Below are 21,789 nucleotides of genomic sequence, written 5' to 3'. Positions count from 1 at the left end.
GTTTAGGTGTCCTCCTCGGGATAGCATCATTTAAAGAACGAGGGTCAGCACAACGTAAAAAAAAAAAAAACCGAAAGAACTGTCGAAGATGCGGCCATTACGGCTCGCCTTTAAGTATCATACACCGGATAGCATCATTTAAAGAACGAGGGTCAGCACAATGTAAAAAAAAAAATCGGAGGAGCCTACCGAAGATGGGGCCATTACGGCTCGCGTTTAGGTGTCATCCTCGGGATACCGTCATTTAAAGAACGAGGGTCAACACAACGTAAAAACAAAAAAAACAAAAAAAATGGAAAAAAAACCGGAGGAGCCTGCCAAAGATGGGGCCATTACGACTCGCGTTTAGGTGTCCTCCTCGGTATAGCGTCATTTAAAGAACGAGGGTCAGCACAACGTAAAAAAAAATGGAAAAAAAAACTGAAGGAGCCTGCCAAAGATGCGGCCATTACGGCTCGCGTTTAGGTGTCCTCCTCGGGATAGCATCATTTAAAGAACGAGGGTCAGCACAACGTAAAAAAAAAAAACCGAAAGAACTGTCGAAGATGCGGCCATTACGGCTCGCCTTTAAGTATCATACACCGGATAGCATCATTTAAAGAACGAGGGTCAGCACAATGTAAAAAAAAAAATCGGAGGAGCCTACCGAAGATGGGGCCATTACGGCTCGCGTTTAGGTGTCATCCTCGGGATACCGTCATTTAAAGAACGAGGGTCAACACAACGTAAAAAAAAAAAACAAAAAAAATGGAAAAAAAAACCGGAGGAGCCTGCCAAAGATGGGGCCATTACGGCTCGCGTTTAGGTGTCCTCCTCGGTATAGCGTCATTTAAAGAACGAGGGTCAGCACAATGGAAAAAAAATGGAAAAAAACCGAAAAAAAAAACGAAGGAGCCTGCCGAAGATGAGGCCGTTACGGCCCGCCTTTAGGTGTCCTCCTCGGGATAGCGTTATTTAAAGAACGAGGGTCAGCACAACTTAAAAAAAATAGAAAAAAAAATAGAGGAGCCTGCCGAAGTTGAGGCCATTACGGCTCTCGTTTAGGTGTCCTCCTCGGAATAGCGTCTCTTAAAGAACAATGGTCAGCACAACGGAAAAAAGAAACCGGAGGAGCCTGCCGAAGATGAGGCCATTACAGCTCGCCTTTAGGTGTCCTCCTCAGGATAGCGTCATTTAAAGAACGAGGGTCAGCACAACGTAAAAAAAAAGGAAAAAAATCAGAAAAAAAAACGGAGGAGCCTGCCGAAGATGAGGCCATTACGGCTCGCCTTTACGTGTCCTACTCGGGATAGCGTCATTTAAAGAACGAGGGTCAGCAGGATGTAAAAAAAAAAATCGGAGGAGCTTGCCGAAGATGGGGCCATTACGACTCGCGTTTAGGTGTTTTCCTCGGGATAACGTCATTTAAAGAACGAGGGTCAGCACAACGTAAAAAAAAAACCGAAAGAACCTGCCGAAGATGCAGCCATTACGGCTCGCCTTTAAGTGTCCTCCTCGGGATAGCGTCATTTAAAGAACGAGGGTCAGCACAACGTAAAAAAAAGCGAAAAAAACCGGAAAAAAAAAATGGAGGAGCCTGCCGAAGATGAGGCCATTACGGCTTGCCTTTAGGTGTCCTCCTCGGGATAGCGTCATTTAAAGAACGAGGGTCAGCACAACGTAAAAAAAAATGGAAAAAAAAACTGAAGGAGCCTGCCAAAGATGCGGCCATTACGGCTCGCGTTTAGGTGTCCTCCTCGGGATAGCGTCATTTAAAGAACAAGGGTCAGCACAACGTAAAAAAAAAACCGAAAGAACCTGCCGAAGATGTGGCCATTACGGCTCGCCTTTAATTGTCGTCCTATGGATAGCGTCATTAAAAGAACGAGGGTCAGCACAACGTAAAACAAAAAAAATGAAAAAAACCAGAAAAAAAACGGAGGAGCCTGCCGAAGATGAGGCCATTACGGCTCGCCTTTAAGTGTCCTACTGCGGATAGCGTCATTTAAAAAACGAGGGTCAACACAATGTAAAAAAAAATCGAAGGAGCCTGTCGAAGATGGGGCCATTACGGCTCGCGTTTAGGTGTCCTCCTCGGGATACCGTCATTTAAAGAACGAGGGTCAGCACAACGTAAAAAAAAAAACAAAAAAAATGGAAAAAAAAAACCGGAGGAGCCTGCCAAAGACTGGGCCATTACGGCTCGCGTTTAGGTGTCCTCCTCGGGATAGCGTCATTTGAAGAACGAGGGTCAGCACAAAGGAAAAAAATGGAAAAAAACCGAAGATGAGGCCATTATGGCTCGCCTTTAGGTGTCCTCCTTGGGATAGCGTCATTTAAAGAACGAAGTTCAGTACAACGTATAAAAAAAAGAAAAAGAAAAAAAACCGGAAGAACCTGCCGAAGATGCGGCCATTACGGCTCGCCTTTAAGTGTCCTCCTGGGGATAGCTTCATTTAAAGAACGAGGGTCAGCACAATGAAAAAAAAACGGAAAAAAACTGGAAAAAAATGGAGGAACCTTCCGAAGATGAGCCCATTACGGCTCGCGTTTAGGTGTCATCCTCGGGATAGCGTCATTTAAAGATCGAGGGTCAGCACAACGTAAAAAAAAACCGAAGGAACCTGCCGAAGATGCGACCATTACGGCTCGCATTTAGGTGTCCTCCTCGGGATAGCTTCATTTAAAGAACGAGGGTCAGCACAACGTAAAAAAAAAAAGCGAAAAAAACCGAAAAAAAAAACGGAGGAGCCTGCCGAAGATGAGGCCATTACGGCTCGCCTTTAGGTGTCCTCCTCGGGATAGCGTTATTTAAAGAACGAGGGTCAGCACAACGTAAAAAAAAAAGGAAAAAAAACCGGAGTAGCCTGCCGAAGATGAGGCCATTACGGCTCGCGTTTAGGTGTCCTCCTCGGGATAGCGTCATTTAAAGAAATAGGGTCAGCACAACGTAAAAAAAACGGAAAAAAACCGAAAAAAAAAAACGGAGGAGCCTACCGAAGATGAGGCCATTACGGCTCGCCTTTAGGTGTCCTCCTCGGGATAGCGTCATTTAAAGAACGAGGGTCAGCACAACGTAAAAAAAAATGGAAAAAAAAAACCGGAGGAACCTGCCAAAGATGCGGTCATTACGGCTCGCGTTTAGGTGTCCTCCTCGGGATAGTGTCTCTTAAAGAACGAGGGTCAGCACAATGTAAAAAAAAATCGGAGGAGCCTGCCGAAGATGGGGCCATTACGGCTCGCGTTTAGGTGTCCTCCTCGGGATAGCGTCATTTAAAGAACGAGGGTCAGCACAACGTAAAAAAAAATCGAAAGAACCTGCCGAAGATGCGGCCATTACGGATCGCCTTTAACTGTCCTCCTCGGGATAGCGTCATTAAAAGAACGAGGGTCAGCACAACGTAAAACAAAAAAAAACAAAAAAAAAACCGGAAAAAAAAACGGAGGATCCTGCCGAATATAAGGCCATTACGGCTCGCCTTTAAGTGTCCTACTCCGAATAGCGTTATTTAAAGAACGAGGGTCAGCACAATGTAAAAAAAAAATCGGAGGAGCCTCCCAAGATGGGGCCATTACGGCTCGCGTTTAGGTGTCCTCCTCGGGATAGCGTCATTTAAAGAACGAGGTTCAGTACAACGTATAAAAAAAAGAAAAAGAAAAAAAACCGGAAGAACCTGCCGAAGATGCGGCCATTACGGCTCGCCTTTAAGTGTCCTCCTGGGGATAGCGTCATTTAAAGAACGAGGGTCAGCACAACTTAAAAAAAACAGAAAAAAAAAAACAGAGGAGCCTGCCGAAGATGAGGCCATTACAGCTCCCATTTAGGTGTCCTCCTCGGGATAGCATCTCTTAAAGAACAATGGTCAGCATAACGTAAAAAAAAAAAACGGAGGAACCTGCCGAAGTTGAGGCCATTACGGCTCTCCTTTAGGTGTCCTCCTCAGGATAGCGTCATTTAAAGAACGAGGGTCAGCACAACGTAAAAAAAAAGGAAAAAATCAAAAAAAAAAAACGGAGGAGCCTGCCGAAGATGAGGCCATTACGGCTCGCCTTTAAGTGTCCTACTCGGGATAGCGTCATTTAAAAAACGAGGGTCAGCACGATGTAAAAAAAAATCGGAGGAGCCTGCCGAAGATGGGGCCATTACGACTCGCGTTTAGGTGTCCTCCTCGGGATTGCGTCATTTTAAGAACGAGGGTCAGCACGATGTAAAAAAAAACCGAAAGAACCTGCCGAAGATGCGGCCATTACGGCTCGCCTTTAAGTGTCCTCCTCGGGATAGCGTCATTTAAAGAACGAGGATCAGCACAACGTAAAACAAAAAAAAAACAGAAAAAAACTGGAAAAAAAATGGAGGAGCCTGTCGAAGATGAGGCCATTACGGCTCGCCTTTAAGTGTCCTACTCCGGATAGCGTCATTTAAAGAATGAGGGTCAGCACAACGTAAAAAAAAATCGGAGGAGCCTGCCGAAGATGGGGCCATTACGGCTCGCGTTTAGTTGTCCTCCTCGGGATACCGTCATTTAAAGAACGAGGGTCAGCACAATGTAAAAAAAAAAAAAGAACGGAAAAAAAAACCGGAGGAACCTGCAGAAGATGAGACCATTACGGCTCGCCTTTAGGTGTCCTCCTCGGGATAGCGTCATTTAAAGAACGAGGGTCAGCACAACGTATAAAAAAAAAAAAGAAAAGGAAAAAAAACCGGAAGAACCTGCCGAAGATGCGGCCATTACGGCTCGCCTATAAGTGTCCTCCTGGGGATAGCGTCATTTAAAGAACGAGGGTCATCACAACGTAAAAAAAAAAAAGAAAAAAAAAGAAAAAAAACAGAGGAGCCTGCCGAAGATGAGGCCATTACGGCTCGCGTTTAGGTGTCCTCCTTGGGATAGCGTCTCTTAAAGAACAATGGTCAGCACAACATAAAAAAAAACCGGAGGAGCCTGCTGAAGATGAGGCCATTACGGCTCGTCTTTAAGTGTCCTACTCGGGATAGCGTCATTTAAAGAACGAGGGTCAGAACAATGTAAAAAAAAAATCGGAGGAGCCTGCCGAAGACGGGGCCATTACGGCTCGCGTTTAGGTGTCCTCCTCGGGATAGCGTCATTTAAAGAACGAGGGTCAGCACAACGTAAAAAAAAATCGAAAGAACCTGTCGAAGTTGCGGCCATTACGGCTCGCCTTTAAGTGTCCTCCTCGGGATAGCGTCATTACAAGAACGAGGGTCAGCACAACGTAAAACAAAAAAAACAAAAAAAACCAGAAAAAAAAACGGAGGAGCCTGCCGAAGACACCTTTAAGTGTCCTACTCTTGATAGCGTCATTTAAAGAACGAGGGTCAGCACAATGTAAAAAAAAAATCGGAGGAGCCTGCCGAAGATGGGGCCATTACGGCTCGCGTTTAGGTGTCCTCCTCGGGATACCGTCATTTAAAGAACGAGGGTCAGCACAACGTAAAAAAAAACAAAAATGAAAAAAAAAACCGGAGGAGCCTGCCAAAGATGGGGCCATTACGGCTCGCGTTTAGATGTCCTCCTCGGGATAGCGTCATTTAAAGAACGAGGGTCAGCACAACTTAAAAAAAAAAACCGAAAGAACCTGCCGAAGATGCGGCCATTACGGCTCGCCTTTAAGTGTTCTCCTCTGGATAGCGTCATTTAAAGAACGAGGGTCAGCACAATGTAAAACAAAAAAAAAAACAGAAAAAAACCGGAAAAAAACGGAGGAACCTGCCGAAGATGAGCCCATTACGGCACGCGTTTAGGTGTCATCCTCGGGATAGCGTCATTTAAAGAACGAGGGTCAGCACAACGTAAAAAAAAAACCGAAGGAACCTGCCGAAGATGCGGCCATTACGGCTCGCATTTAGGTGTCCTCCTCGGGATAGCTTCATTTAAAGAACGAGGGTCAGCACAACGTAAAAAAAAGCTAAAAAAACCGGAAAAAAAACGGAGGAGCCTGCCGAAGATGAGGCCATTACAGCTCGCCTTTAGGTGTCCTCCTCGGGATAGCGTCATTTAAAGAACGAGGGTCAGCACAACGTAAAAAAAACGGAAAAAAAACCGGAGGAGCCTGCCGAAGATGAGGCCATTACGGCTCGCCTTTAGGTGTCCTCCTCCGGATAGCGTCATTTAAAGAACGAGGGTCAGCACAACGGGAAAAAAAAGGAAAAAAACCGGAAAAAAAAAAATGGAGGAGCCTGCCGAAGATGAAGCCATTACGGCTCGCCTTTAAGTGTCCTACTCGGGATAGCGTCATTTAAAGAACGAGGGTCAGCACAACGTAAAAAAAAACCGAAGGAACCTGCCGGAGATGCGGCCATTACGGCTTGCATTTAGGTGTCCTCCTCGGGATAGCTTCATTTAAAGAACGAGGGTCAGCAAAACGTAAAAAAAAAAAGCAAAAAAAACCGGAAAAAAAAACGGAGGAGCCTGCCGAAGATGAGGCCGTTACGGCTCGCCTTTAAGTGTCCTATTCCGGATAGCGTTATTTAAAGAACGAGGGTCAGCACAATGTAAAAAAAAAAATCGGAGGAGCCTGCCGAAGATGGGGCCATTAAGGCTCGCGTTTAGGTGTCCTCCTCGGGATACCGTCATTTAAAGAACGAGGGTAAGCAAAATGGAAAAAAAATGGAAAAAAAAAACCGAAAAAAAAAACGAAGGAGCCTGCCGAAGATGAGGCCGTTACGGCTCGCCTTTAGGTGTCCTCCTCGGGATAGCGTTATTTAAAGAACGAGGTTCAGCACAACGTATAAAAAAAAGAAAAAGAAAAAAAAACCGGAAGAACCTGCCGAAGATGCGGCCATTATGGCTCACCTTTAAGTGTCCTCTTGGGGATAGTGTCATTTAAAGAACGAGGGTCAGCACAACGTAAAAAAAAATGGAAAAAAAACCGGAGGAACCTGCCAAAGATGCGGCCATTACGGCTCGCGTTTAGGTGTCCTCCTCAGGATAGTGTCTCTCAAAGAACGAGGGTCAGCACAATGTAAAAAAAAATCGGAGGAGCCTGCCGAAGATGGGGCCATTACGGCTCGCGTTTAGGTGTCCTCCTCGGGATAGCGTCATTTAAAGAACGAGGGTCAGCACAACGTAAAAAAAAAAAACGAAAGAACCTGCCAAAGATGCGGCCATTACGGCTCGCCTTTAACTGTCCTCCTCGGGATAGCGTCATTAAAAGAACGAGTGTCAGCACAACGTAAAACAAAAAAAAACAAAAAAAAACCGGAAAAAAAAAACGGAGGATCCTGCCGAATATAAGGCCATTACGGCTCGCCTTTAAGTGTCCTACTCCGAATAGCGTCATTTAAAGAACGAGGGTCAGCACAATGTAAAAAAAAAATCGGAGGAGCCTCCCAAGATGGGGCCATTACGGCTCGCGTTTAGGTGTCCTCCTCGGGATAGCGTCATTTAAAGAACGAGGTTCAGTACAACGTATAAAAAAAAAGAAAAAGAAAAAAAACCGGAAGAAACTGCCGAAGATGCGGCCATTACGGCTCGCCTTTAAGTGTCCTCCTGGGGATAGCGTCATTTAAAGAACGAGGGTCAGCACAACTTAAAAAAAACAGAAAAAAAAAAACAGAGGAGCCTGCCGAAGTTGAGGCCATTACGGCTCTCCTTTAGGTGTCCTCCTCAGGATAGCGTCATTTAAAGAACAAGGGTCAGCACAACGTAAAAAAAAAGGAAAAAATCAAAAAAAAAAAAAAAAACGGAGGAGCCTGCCGAAGATGAGGCCATTACGGCTCGCCTTTAAGTGTCCTACTCGGGATAGCGTCATTTAAAAAACGAGGGTCAGCACGATGTAAAAAAAAATCGGAGGAGCCTGCCGAAGATGGGGCCATTACGACTCGCGTTTAGGTGTCCTCCTCGGGATAGCGTCATTTTAAGAACGAGGGTCAGCACGATGTAAAAAAAAACCGAAAGAACCTGCCGAAGATGCGGCCATTAGGGCTCGCCCTTAAGTGTCCTCCTCGGGATAGCGTCATTTAAAGAACGAGGATCAGCACAACGTAAAACAAAAAAAACAGAAAAAAACTGGAAGAAAAATGGAGGAGCCTGTCGAAGATGAGGCCATTACGGCTCGCCTTTAAGTGTCCTACTCCGGATAGCGTCATTTAAAGAATGAGGGTCAGCACAACGTAAAAAAAAATCGGAGGAGCCTGCCGAAGATGGGGCCATTATGGCTCGCGTTTAGTTGTCCTCCTCGGGATACCGTCATTTAAAGAACGAGGGTCAGCACAATGTAAAAAAAAAAAAAGAACGGAAAAAAAACCGGAGGAACCTGCCGAAGATGAGACCATTACGGCTCGCCTTTAGGTGTCCTCCTCGGGATAGCGTCATTTAAAGAACGAGGGTCAGCACAACATATAAAAAAAAAAGAAAAAGAAAAAAAACCGGAAGAACATGTCGAAGATGCGGCCATTACGGCTCGCCTATAAGTGTCCTCCTGGGGATAGCGTGATTTAAAGAATGAGGGTCATCACAACGTAAAAAAAAAAAGAAAAAAAAAAGAAAAAAAACAGAGGAGCCTGCCGAAGATGAGGCCATTACGACTCGCGTTTAGGTGTCCTCCTTGGGATAGCGTCTCTTAAAGAACAATGGTCAGCACAACATAAAAAAAAAAAACGGAGGAGCCTGCTGAAGATGAGGCCATTACGGCTCGTCTTTAAGTGTCCTCCTCGGGATAGCGTCATTACAAGAACGAGGGTCAGCACAACGTAAAACAAAAAAAACGAAAAAAACCGGAAAAAAAAAACGGAGGAGCCTGCCGAAGACGCCTTTAAGTGTCCTACTCTGGATAGCGTCATTTAAAGAACGAGGGTCAGCACAATGTAAAAAAAAAATCGGAGGAGCCTGCCGAAGATGGGGCCATTACGGCTCGCGTTTAGGTGTCCTCCTCGGGATACAGTCATTTAAAGAACGAGGGTAAGCAAAATGGAAAAAAATGGAAAAAAAAACCGAAAAAAAAAAAACGAAGGAGCCTGCCGAAGATGAGGCCGTTACGGCTCGCCTTTAGGTGTCCTCCTCGGGATAGCGTTATTTAAAGAACGAGGTTCAGCACAACGTATAAAAAAAAGAAAAAGAAAAAAAAACCGGAAGAACCTGCCGAAGATGCGGCCATTATGGCTCACCTTAAAGTGTCCTCTTGGGGATAGTGTCATTTAAAGAACGAGGGTCAGCACAACTTAAAAAAAAAACCGAAAGAACCTGCCGAAGATGCGGCCATTACGGTTCGCCTTTAAGTGTCCTGCTCTGGATAGCGTCATTTAAAGAACGAGGGTCAACACAATGTAAAACAAAAAAAACCGGAAAAAAACGGAGGAACCTACCAAAGATGAGCCCATTACGGCTCGCGTTTAGGTGCCATCCTCGGGATAGCGTCATTTAAAGAACGAGGGTCAGCACAACGTAAAAAAAAAACCGAAGGAACCTGCCGATGATGCGGCCATTACGGCTCGCATTTAGGTGTCCTCCTCATGGTAGCTTCATTTAAAGAACTAGGGTCAGCACAACGTAAAAAAAAGCGAAAAAAACCGGAAAAAAAAAAACGCAGGAGCCTACCGAAGATGAGGCCATTACGGCTCGCCTTTAGGTGTCTTCCTCGGGATAGCATCATTTAAAGAACGAGGGTCAGCACAACGTAAAAAAAAAAAATCGGAGGAGCCTGCCGAAGATGAGGCCATTACGGCTCGCGTTTAGGTGTCCTCCTCGGGATAGCGTTTCTTAAAGAACGATGGTCAGCACAACGTAAAAAAAAACCGGAGGAGCTTGCCGAAGATGAGGCCATCACGGCTCGCATTTAGCTGTCCTCCTCGGGATAGCTTCATTTAAAGAACGAGGGTCACCACAACGTAAAAAAAAAGCGAAAAAAACCAAAAAAAAAAAAAGGAGGAGCCTACCGAAGATTAGGCCATTACGGCTCGCCTTTAAGTGTCCTACTCCGGATAGCGTCATTTAAAGAACGAGGGTCAGCACAATGTAAAAAAAAAAAATCGGAGGAGCCTGCCGAAGATAGGGCCATTACGGCTCGCGTTTAGGTGTCCTCCTCGGGATACCGTCATTTAAAGAACAAGGGTCAGCCCAACGTAAAAAAAAAACAAAAAAAATGGAAAAAAAAAACCGGAGGAGCCTGCCAAAGATGGGGCCATTACGGCTCTCGTTTAGGTGTCCTCCTCGGGATAGCATCATTTGAAAAACGAGGGTCAGCACAACGGAAAAAAAATGGAAAAAAATCGAAAAAAAATGAAGGAGCCTGTCGAAGATGAGACCATTATAGCTCGCCTTTAGGTGTCCTCCTCGGGATAGCGTCATTTAAAGAACGAGGTTCAGTACAACGTATAAAAAAAAAGAAAAAGAAAAAAAACCGGAAGAACTTGCCGAAGATGCGGCCATTACGGCTCGCCTTTAAGTGTCCTCCTGGAGATAGCGTTATTTAAAGAACGAGGGTCAGCACAACTTAAAAAAAAAACAGAAAAAAAAACAGAGGAGCCTGCCGAAGATGAGGCCATTACAGCTCCCGTTTAGGTGTCCTCCTCGGGATAGCGTCTCTTAAAGAACGATGGTCAGCACAACGTAAAAAAAAACCGGAGGAGCTTGCCGAAGATGAGGCCATCACGGCTCGCATTTAGCTGTCCTCCTCGGGATAGCTTCATTTAAAGAACGAGGGTCACCACAACGTAAAAAAAAAGCGAAAAAAACCAAAAAAAAAAAACGGAGGAGCCTACCGAAGATTAGGCCATTACGGCTCGCCTTTAAGTATCCTACTCGGGATAGCGTCATTTAAAGAACGAGGGTCAGCACGATGTAAAAAAAAAAATCGGAGGAGCCTGTCGAAGATGGGGCCATTACGACTCGCGTTTAGGTGTCCTCCTCGGGATAGCGTCATTTAAAGAACGAGGGTCAGCACAACGTAAAAAAAAAAACCGAAAGAACCTGCCGAAGATGCGGCCATTACGGCTCGCCTTTAAGTGTCCTCCTCGGGATAGCATCATTTAAAGAACGAGGATCAGCACAACGTAAAACAAAAAAAAAACAGAAAAAAACTGGAAAAAAAAATGGAGGAGCCTGCCGAAGATGAGGCCATTACGGCTCGCCTTTAAGTGTCCTACTCCGGATAGCGTCATTTAAAGAACGAGGGTCAGCACAATGTAAAAAAAAAAATCGGAGGAGCCTGCCGAAGACGGTGCCATTATGGCTCGCGTTTAGGTGTCCTCCTCGGGATACCGTCATTTAAAGAACGAGGGTCAGCACAACGTAAAAAAAAAAACAAAAAAAACGAAAAAAAAACCGGAGGAGCCTGCCAATGATGGGGCCATTACGGCTCGCGTTTAGTTGTCCTCCTCGGGATAGCGTCATTTGAAGAACGAGAGTCAGCACAATGGAAAAAAAATGGAAAAAAAACCGAAAAAAATCGAAGGAGCCTGCCGAAGATGAGGCCATTATGGCTCGCCTTTAGGTGTCCTCCTCGGGATAGCATCATTTAAAGAACGAGGTTCAGTACAACGTATAAAAAAAGAAAAAGAAAAAAAACCGGAAGAACCTGCCGAAAATGCGGCCATTACGGCTCGCCTTTAAGTGTCCTCCTGGGGATAACGTCATTTAAAGAACGAGGGTCAGCACAACTTAAAAAAAAAAATAGAAAAAAAAAACAGAGGAGCCTGCCGAAGATGAGGCCATTACGGCTCCCGTTTAGGTGTCCTCCTCGGGATAGCGTCTCTTAAAGAACAATGGTCCGCACAACGTAAAAAAAAAATGGAGGAGCCTGCCGAAGATGAGGTCATTACGGCTCGCCTTTAGGTGTCGTTCTCAGGATAGTGTCATTTGAAGAACGAGGTTCAGCACAACGTAAAAAAAAAAGGGAAAAAATCAGAAAAAGAAATGGAGGAGCCTGCCGAAGATGAAGCCATTACGGCTCGCCTTTAAGTGTCCTACTCGGGATAGCGTCATTTAAAGATCGAGGGTCAGCACGATGTAAAAAAAAATCGGAGGAGCCTGCCGAAGATGGGGCCATTACGACTCGCGTTTAGGTGTCCTCCTCGGGATAGCGTCATTTAAAGAACGAGGGTCAGCACAACGTAAAAAAAAAAACCGAAAGAACCTGCCGAAGATGCGGCCATTACGGCTCGCCTTTAAGTGTCCTCCTCGGGATAGCATCATTTAAAGAACGAGGATCAGCACAACGTAAAACAAAAAAAAAAAACAGAAAAAAACTGGAAAAAAAATGGAGGAGCCTGCCGAAGATGAGGCCATTACGGCTCGCCTTTAAGTGTCCTACTCCGGATAGCGTCATTTAAAGAACGAGGGTCAGCACAATGTAAAAAAAAAATCGGAGGAGCCTGCCGAAGACGGTGCCATTATGGCTCGCGTTTAGGTGTCCTCCTCGGGATACCGTCATTTAAAGAACGAGGGTCAGCACAACGTAAAAAAAAAACAAAAAAAAACGGAAAAAAAAACCGGAGGAGCCTGCCAATGATGGGGCCATTACGGCTCGCGTTTAGGTGTCCTCCTCGGGATAGCGTCATTTGAAGAACGAGAGTCAGCACAATGGAAAAAAAACCGAAAAAAATCCAAGGAGCCTGCCGAAGATGAGGCCATTATGGCTCGCCTTTAGGTGTCCTCCTCGGGATAGCATCATTTAAAGAACGAGGTTCAGTACAACGTATAAAAAAAGAAAAAGAAAAAAAACCGGAAGAACCTGCCGAAAATGCGGCCATTACAGCTCGCCTTTAAGTGTCCTCCTGGGGATAACGTCATTTAAAGAACGAGGGTCAGCACAACTTAAAAAAAAAAAAACAGAAAAAAAAAACAGAGGAGCCTGCCGAAGATGAGGCCATTACGGCTCCCGTTTAGGTGTCCTCCTCGGGATAGCGTCTCTTAAAGAACAATGGTCCGCACAACGTAAAAAAAAAATGGAGGAGCCTGCCGAAGATGAGGTCATTACGGCTCGCCTTTAGGTGTCGTTCTCAGGATAGTGTCATTTGAAGAACGAGGGTCAGCACAACGTAAAAAAAAAAGGGAAAAAATCAGAAAAAAAATGGAGGAGCCTGCCGAAGATGAAGCCATTACGGCTCGCCTTTAAGTGTCCTACTCGGGATAGCGTCATTTAAAGATCGAGGGTCAGCACGATGTAAAAAAAAATCGGAGGAGCCTGCCGAAGATGCGGCCATTACGACTCGCGTTTAGGTGTCCTCCTCGGGATAGCGTCATTTAAAGAATGAGGGTCAGCACAACGTAAAAAAAAAAACCGAAAGAACCTGCCGAAGATGCGGCCATTACGGCTCGCCTTTAAGTGTCCTCCTCGGGATAGCATCATTTAAAGAACGAGGATCAGCACAACGTAAAACAAAAAAAAAACAGAAAAAAACTGGAAAAAAAAATGGAGGAGCCTGCCGAAGATGAGGCCATTACGACTCGCCTTTAAGTGTCCTACTCCGGATAGCGTCATTTAAAGAATGAGGGTCAGCACAATGTAAAAAAAAAAATCGGAGGAGCCTGCCGAAGACGGTGCCATTCTGGCTCGCGTTTAGGTGTCCTCCTCGGGATACCGTCATTTAAAGAACGAGGGTCAGCACAACGTAAAAAAAAAAACAAAAAAACGGAAAAAAAACCGGAGGAGCCTGCCAATGATGGGGCCATTACGGCTCGCGTTTAGGTGTCCTCCTCGGGATAGCGTCATTTGAAGAACGAGAGTCAGCACAATGGAAAAAAAATGGAAAAAAACCGAAAAAAATCGAAGGAGCCTGCCGAAGATGAGGCCATTATGGCTCGCCTTTAGGTGTCCTCCTCGGGATAGCATCATTTAAAGAACGAGGTTCAGTACAACGTATAAAAAAAGAAAAAGAAGAAAAACCGGAAGAACCTGCCGAAAATGCGGCCATTACGGCTCGCCTTTAAGTGTCCTCCTGGGGATAACGTCATTTAAAGAACGAGGGTCAGCACAACTTAAAAAAAAAAACAGAAAAAAAAAACAGAGGAGCCTGCCGAAGATGAGGCCATTACGGCTCCCGTTTAGGTGTCCTCCTCGGGATAGCGTCTCTTAAAGAACAATGGTCAGCACAACGTAAAAAAAAAAATGGCGGAGCCTGCCGAAGATAAGGCCATTACGGCTCGCCTTTAGGTGTCGTTCTCAGGATAGCGTCATTTGAAGAACGAGGGTCAGCACAACGTAAAAAAAAAAGGGAAAAAATTAGAAAAAAAAATGGAGGAGCCTGCCGAAGATGAAGCCATTACGGCTCGCCTTTAAGTGTCCTACTCGGGATAGCGTCATTTAAAGATCGAGGGTCAGCACGATGTAAAAAAAAATCGGAGGAGCCTGCCGAAGATGCGGCCATTACGACTCGCGTTTAGGTGTCCTCCTCGGGATAGCGTCATTTAAAGAACGAGGGTCAGCACAACGTAAAAAAAAAAAACCGAAAGAACCTGCCGAAGATACGGCCATTACGGCTCGCCTTTAAGTGTCCTCCTCGGGATAGCATCATTTAAAGAACGAGGATCAGCACAACGTAAAACAAAAAGAAACAGAAAAAAACTGGAAAAAAAAAATGGAGGAGCCTGCCGAAGATGAGGCCATTACGGCTCGCCTTTAAGTGTCCTACTCCGGATAGCGTCATTTAAAGAATGAGGGTCAGCACAATGTAAAAAAAAAAATCGGAGGAGCCTGCCGAAGACGGTGCCATTCTGGCTCGCGTTTAGGTGTCCTCCTCGGGATACCGTCATTTAAAGAACGAGGGTCAGCACAACGTAAAAAAAAAAACAAAAAAACGGAAAAAAAACCGGAGGAGCCTGCCAATGATGGGGCCATTACGGCTCGCGTTTAGGTGTCCTCCTCGGGATAGCGTCATTTGAAGAACGAGAGTCAGCACAATGGAAAAAAAATGGAAAAAAACCGAAAAAAATCGAAGGAGCCTGCCGAAGATGAGGCCATTATGGCTCGCCTTTAGGTGTCCTCCTCGGGATAGCATCATTTAAAGAACGAGGTTCAGTACAACGTATAAAAAAAGAAAAAGAAAAAAAACCGGAAGAACCTGCCGAAAATGCGGCCATTACGGCTCGCCTTTAAGTGTCCTCCTGGGGATAACGTCATTTAAAGAACGAGGGTCAGCACAACTTAAAAAAAAAAAACAGAAAAAAAAACAGAGGAGCCTGCCGAAGATGAGGCCATTACGGCTCCCGTTTAGGTGTCCTCCTTGGGATAGCGTCTCTTAAAGAACAATGGTCAGCACAACGTAAAAAAAAAATGGCGGAGCCTGCCGAAGATGAGGCCATTACGGCTCGCCTTTAGGTGTCGTTCTCAGGATAGCGTCATTTGAAGAACGAGGGTCAGCACAACGTAAAAAAAAGGGAAAAAATTAGAAAAAAAAATGGAGGAGCCTGCCGAAGATGAAGCCATTACGGCTCGCCTTTAAGTGTCCTACTCGGGATAGCGTCATTTAAAGATCGAGGGTCAGCACGATGTAAAAAAAAATCGGAGGAGCCTGCCGAAGATGGGGCCATTACGACTCGCGTTTAGGTGTCCTCCTCGGGATAGCGTCATTTAAAGAACGAGGGTCAGCACAACGTAAAAAAAAAAAAAACCGAAAGAACCTGCCGAAGATGCGGCCATTACGGCTCGCCTTTAAGTGTCCTGCTCGGGATAGTGTCATTTAAAGAACGAGGATCAGCACAACGTAAAACAAAAAAAACGGAAAAAAACTGGAAAAAAAATGGAGGAGCCTGCCGAAGATGAGGCCATTACGGCTCGCCTTTATGTGTCCTACTCTGGATAGCGTCATTTAAAGAACGAGGGTCAGCACAATGTAAAAAAAAAATCGGAGGAGCCTGCCGAAGATGGGGCCATTACGGCTCGCGTTTAGGTGTCCTCTGATGACAAGTCATCTTAGCCTAGTTTCACTAGTCTTTTTCCTTTGTTTTTATTTGGTTTTATGCACTTTCTTAAGCCACAGGTAAGCTAATTGGATTGAATTTCATTTTTCCTTTGATTCAATCAACCATGGATGAATTGATGCATTTTCATGAGTTTTTGTGCCATAATTGCTTGTGTGACAAGAAGAAGGATAACTCTCATGATTATGGCATAGCTTTGATATAATTGTTGATTGATGACAGGAGGAATAAAGCTTGGAAGAAGGTTGCAAGAATGGGCTTGAAAAGAGGAGTTCACGTTTGAGCTGACGTTTGCCTCAAATGTCAACTCAAACGTGAGTAGCAGATGAAGAATACCCTGGAGAAGAGCCAACGTTTGAGCCAACGTTTGACCTCAAACGTTGAGGCAAACGTTGGCTGAAGAAGAAGCTCCTAGAAGGCAACGTTTGTGCCAACGTTTGCCTCAAACGTGAGGTCAAACGTTGGCGCCTAAAAGGAAGAAAAATGGCACTCCTAGAAGGGCAATGTTTGCGCCAACGTTTGCCTCAAACGTGAGGTCAAACGTTGGCGCCTAAAAGAGGAGAATTGGAGCTTCTGGGCAGCGACGTTTAAGCCAACGTTTGCCTCAAACGTGAGGTCAAACGTTGGCTACATTTTGGCAAGAAAGAGCATGGAAGAGCACCCCTGATTGATGAGTTAGATGAGCCACGTTTGCGCCAACGTTTGCCTCAAACGTTGGGCCAAACGTTGGCCAAAAAGAGAGCCTGGGGTGATCCACGTTTGAGATCACGTTTGACCTCAAACGTTGAGCCAAACGTGGAGGACAACAAATGGACTTGGCTGCATAATTTGACACAAGTGACGTTTGAGTCAACGTTTGCCTCAAACGTTGGCTCAAATGTGAATGGTTCATGGCCCGGTTCACTAATGGATTTCTTCCCAACACCAAGAGCAATCAACGGAGGCTACTATCAACCCAATTCCATCAAGACTAAAGGCCCAATTCAAGGCTTAATGATCATTTGAAGAAAGTGTATAAATAGCTTAGGATTTGAAGTTTCAAGGGAGCTTCCTTTTTAGAATTTTCAATACTTGTAGTAGAGAGCTTGATGGATAATTTTTGTGGAAAAACGAATTTCTCCAAAACACCCAAAACTAACCGGCAAGTGCACCGGGTCGTATCAAGTAATAAAACTCACGGGAGTGAGGTCGATCCCACAGGGATTGATGGATCAAGCAACTTTAGTGGGTGATTAGTTTAGTCAAGCTAACATTTGTGTGATAATTGATGCAGCAGAAAGTAAATGACAAGGAAAATTAAAGTGCAGAAAGTAAATCGGACAGTAACTTAAAGAACAAGAAAGTAAAATAGCTGAAACTTAAATTGCAAGAAATGTAAATTGCATCAAATATAAAGGGGAGTGGGTGCTGGAAATTAAAGAGAACAATAGATCACGCAACTGGAAATTTAAATTGCTGGAAAGTAAACTGAGAGCAATGTAAATAGAGAAGCAAAATTGCAGTCAATCAGAATTTAGAGCAATTGCAGAGGAATTTAAAATTTTGCAGGAAATGTAAATGAGATTTGCAGCAAGCTTAATGTAAATTAAATTGAAGAACCAAACAGAAAGTGAAATGCAGCTCAATTGCAAAATCTAAATGAGAGGTTGAAGATCTCAGGGGTTGGATGAGACTAGAGACCAAGTCTAGATCTCAATTCCTTCCTTGATCCAACAGTAAACAATTTGCAGAAGAAATAGAGATGAAAGCAGTAAAGAGAGTTTTAATTCAAATTGTAATTCACTGAAAGTTTGCAGAAGAGGAAAACAGAGAGAATTCTCAAGTTGAGATTGAAACAGAATTTCTTCAATTCTCAACCCAAGATTCAAAACAAAGAAAAACTAAAGAGAGAGAGTTCTGTATTCCTAATGCTCCCTAGTGGAGCTCGCCTCTCTAATAAAATGAAACAGATGCCTATTTATAGGCATTTTTACAAAATGAAAATGAAATTCAAAACAAATTACAATTAAAATGAAATTTCTATTCTAACTATCTCTTGTGCCTTTGAGTGGTGTCAATTGGGCCCTTGCTCTTGATGGAATTGGGTTGATAGAGGCCTTGGTTGATTGCTCTTGGAGTTGGAGAGAGAACCAATGTGAACCGGGTTGTGAATCTTAAAAGCTTGAGTAAAAGTTTGAGTAAAAGTTTGAGGCAAACTTTTACTCAAACTTTTTACACCAGCTGCCCCATTCTTGCTGATACCAACATTGGGGCAAAAGTTTGGGGTCAAACTTTTGTTCCAACGTTGGCCCCCTAGTACATATATGTGGCACTACTTTGTCCTCTTGTCAACGTTGCCAATTTTATGCCCACTATAGACTATTATATATGGTTGGAAAGCTCTGAATGTCATCTTTCGAACCCAATTGGAATCACCTCAATTGGACATCTACAACTCAAGTTATGCTCCTTTGAAGAGGACAGGGTCGCTGGCTTTGGTGCCCAACGTTTGAGGTAAAGTTTGCCTCAAACGTGGTCGAAAACGCCAGTTTTGGAGGCTCAAACGTATTGTCCACCACATACTATTATATATTGTTGGAAAGCCCTGAATGTCTACTTTCCAATCCCATTGGGAGCACATCATTTGGAGCTCTACAGCTCGAGTTATACTCCGTCGAAAGTGCAGAAGTCAGTTGGCCTCACTGCAGGTTGCCACCATGTTCGTTTATGCTCATTGCAGGGCAGTTTTCTCCCTCAATTTTAGTGTCCACCATGCAGTGCCATATATGCTTGGAAAGCTCTCGATTCCTACTTTCCATTGCTTTTTGAATCACCTCATTTGGAGCTCTGTAGCTCAAGTTATTCTTGTTGGAAGTATACCCCTTGTATGCCTTGTGGCGCCAACGTTTGCCAAAAAGCTTGAGGCAAACGTTGGCACAAGCTTTTTCTCCCCTGGGTGTGTTGGTGTGGCGCCAACGTTTGCCAAAAAGTTTGAGGCAAACGTTGGCGCAAACTTTTGCTCTCCAGGGTGTTGATTTGTGATGCCAAAAGTTTGCACAAAAGTTTGAGGCAAACTTTTGCTCCAGCTTTTTGCCTAAAAGTTTGCCCAAAAGTTTGAGGCAAACTTTTGCTCCAGGTTTTTGCTCCCTGGTTCATTTTCAATTAATCCAAAAGTTTGAGCTAAAGTTTGAGGCAAACTTTTGCTCAAACTTTTTGTCCTCTCTTCCTCCTAGCCATTCCTTCTTGCTTCAACCTTTCTCCAAGCTTTCTTCACCTATCATTAATCAACCAAACACATCAAAGCTATGCTCAAAATCATGAGATATTCATTCTTTCATAATATGTGACAATTATAGCATAAAACCTCATGAAATTGCATTAATTCATACATGGTTGATTAAATCAAAGGAAACATGAAAATCTACCCAATTGGCTTGCTTATGGCTCAAGAAAGTGCATAAAACCTATTGAAAACAAATGAAAAAGCATAGAAAAACATGACATGGTGACATGTCATCACAACACCAAACTTAAACCTTGCTTGTCCCCAAGCAAGAAAGAATCATGCAATAAAGATTGACAATCCAAGGCAAGAAGAATAGCAACTCAATGTTCATGGTAAGCTAGTTTTCTAAGCATGCTACAATCACAAAAGAAATGTAAATGATTGATGCTTCCATCTAGCTCAATTTATGAAATCTTTTTCTTATATTTCTTCCTTGAAACAAGCTTTTGATTTTCTTATTAGCTTCTCCTTTTGGGTGCTTTGCCCCATGAGTTGATAACAAAGCTACAACTTCTAAATGCTTTGTTTTCAAGTATTACCACTTGATACATAAGCACCACAAGAATTTGATTAGAGGACTTCATTAAGCTCATTTTTCTTTTCTTTTCTTGACTCTCTAATCATTGATGCTCAGAGCCTTGAGCTTTGAGGGAGTGCTTTTGCACTTTGAGCCTAACCTTGACTTCTAAGTGTTTTGTTTTCAAGCATTTGGCTTGATACATAAACACCACAAGTACTTAACAAATGAATTGCCATTGGTACTCAGAGCCTTCAGCTTTCTCATTCTTTCCCTTTTTCTTTTCTTGCTTTATTTTGCATTTGCTTCTTCAAGGTTTTCATGATTTTAAAAGATTTCACAAAATATTCTAGATGAAAACTTCAATTAAATAAAGTCCAATGCAATTGAGCAACAATTAATCATACTAGCTTTCCAATACTTGTATGCACATGCTAAACTCTTCTTTAGTTCCTTGTTTGTTTATGATCATGATGCTTTACTGCTTTTGAATTCACAAAACTCAAGTTGGTAATCACAATGGCACAGCACCATGTTGCAATTTAGAAATCAAACTATGCCTTTTCATACACACATGCATACAGAGAAGGTAAAGACAATCATGCAGTTTATAGTGCTTGAAACAAATGAGAGGAAAAGGAACTTTACAACCTTGTAGTTCATTTTCTCTATTGTTGTCATTTTCCTCCCATTCTCCTCCTTCCCATACCAAACTCAGAATGCTTGCTCATCCTCAAGCAACTATTAGAACCGTGGCTATGGGGCTAAGATGGATCATGAATGTCTTACACAAGAAATGTTAGTAGTACATGTGTTTCAAGCAAGCAAAATTAAAGATAATAATCAAGGCACAAGAGACAGAGACATTGTGATTGCAAGCTTAAGAAGGTGAGCATAATACTTTGCATAAAGAATAAGTGGCACACCAAACTTAGTGTGACACTTTCACTTGGAATCAATGCAAGTATCCAGTAAAGATTTGAAGCAAATTGTGTTGCATAGCAACACCAAACTTAGAATGCAATCCTATGTCCATTTATTAAAACCAAGCAAATGAAACTGTTCTTTATTAAATACAATCACTAAGCCAAGAATCTGTTATTAATAAAGCTCTCTTGGTGATGTATTAATAAACACAGCAAATAAGCAAACTAAAATGAAAGCATTAAAAACAAAGAATTAACTAAAGTAAACAGAATAACAAAATATCAAACCAAAGGAAAATTAACACTGCAAAGACATTATGATTATGCAGACAAGTGGTGTTGCTGAATGATTTGCATAGAAAAATAGGTGGCACACCAAACTTAGACTCTTGGTGTGTCACTTTCATTTTTGATTTGATGCAATCATCCAAAAAGATTGAAAACAATTTGTTGCAAGGCAACACCAAACTTAGAATGTAACCATATGCCAATTTATTGAAATTTAAACAAAGCAAAGAAAAGAAATGTACCTACTGTCTACCTGTTCTTTACTTTCTTCCACTTCTTCCAATTTGTTAAGAGAAATGACTTCAAAAGAGGAGAAGATTCAGCTATTGCCCCCTGTCTTGGTTTCCTCTTAGCAAGCTTTCTGTTGTACATGGCTTGATTGAGCTTGCTTGCTATTGGTCCAGGGGTTGGATTGCTTGTGGTTGACCTCCTCTTGAATGTTGTCCTTGGTAGTTTGGTCACAATCCTCTTCTTGGTGCTTTTGTTAATTGCCTTCACTTCTTTGAATCCAAGTCTTGGTGGTTGTGTGATTATTGGAGTCTTCTTTTCATCAAGAGTCTCTTGTATTGGTGGTTCCATGAACTCCTCCTTTATGTACTTCTCTGCCTCACTTGAGTTTGGAATGACTTCTTCACTTTCTTGCTCCTCCACTTCCTCTTTTACACTCAACATTTGTTTTAATAGCTCTTTTATGGAGGAGGTTTGTTGATCTTCCCAAGCTTTCTTCATCTTCTCTTCATACCTTTCAATCATGGATTCAAGTGTTGAGGCGTTTTGGTCCAGGGAAATTTGTGAGAGTTATGATTCTTCATGTTCCTTTGTCATCTCAAGTGTAGTTTCATTTTTAACCACCTCATTCTTCATTAAAAATCCATTTGACTCAGTAGCCTCTTCCTCTTGTTTTTCCTCCTTCTTCATTGCACTTTCACTTGACATAAG

Source organism: Arachis hypogaea, chromosome 13, assembly GCF_003086295.3.
Source record: "Arachis hypogaea cultivar Tifrunner chromosome 13, arahy.Tifrunner.gnm2.J5K5, whole genome shotgun sequence".
In the NCBI taxonomy this organism is placed as follows: domain Eukaryota; kingdom Viridiplantae; phylum Streptophyta; class Magnoliopsida; order Fabales; family Fabaceae; genus Arachis; species Arachis hypogaea.
The sequence above is the reverse complement of the archived record's forward strand: the minus strand, read 5'-3'. Positions refer to the sequence as shown.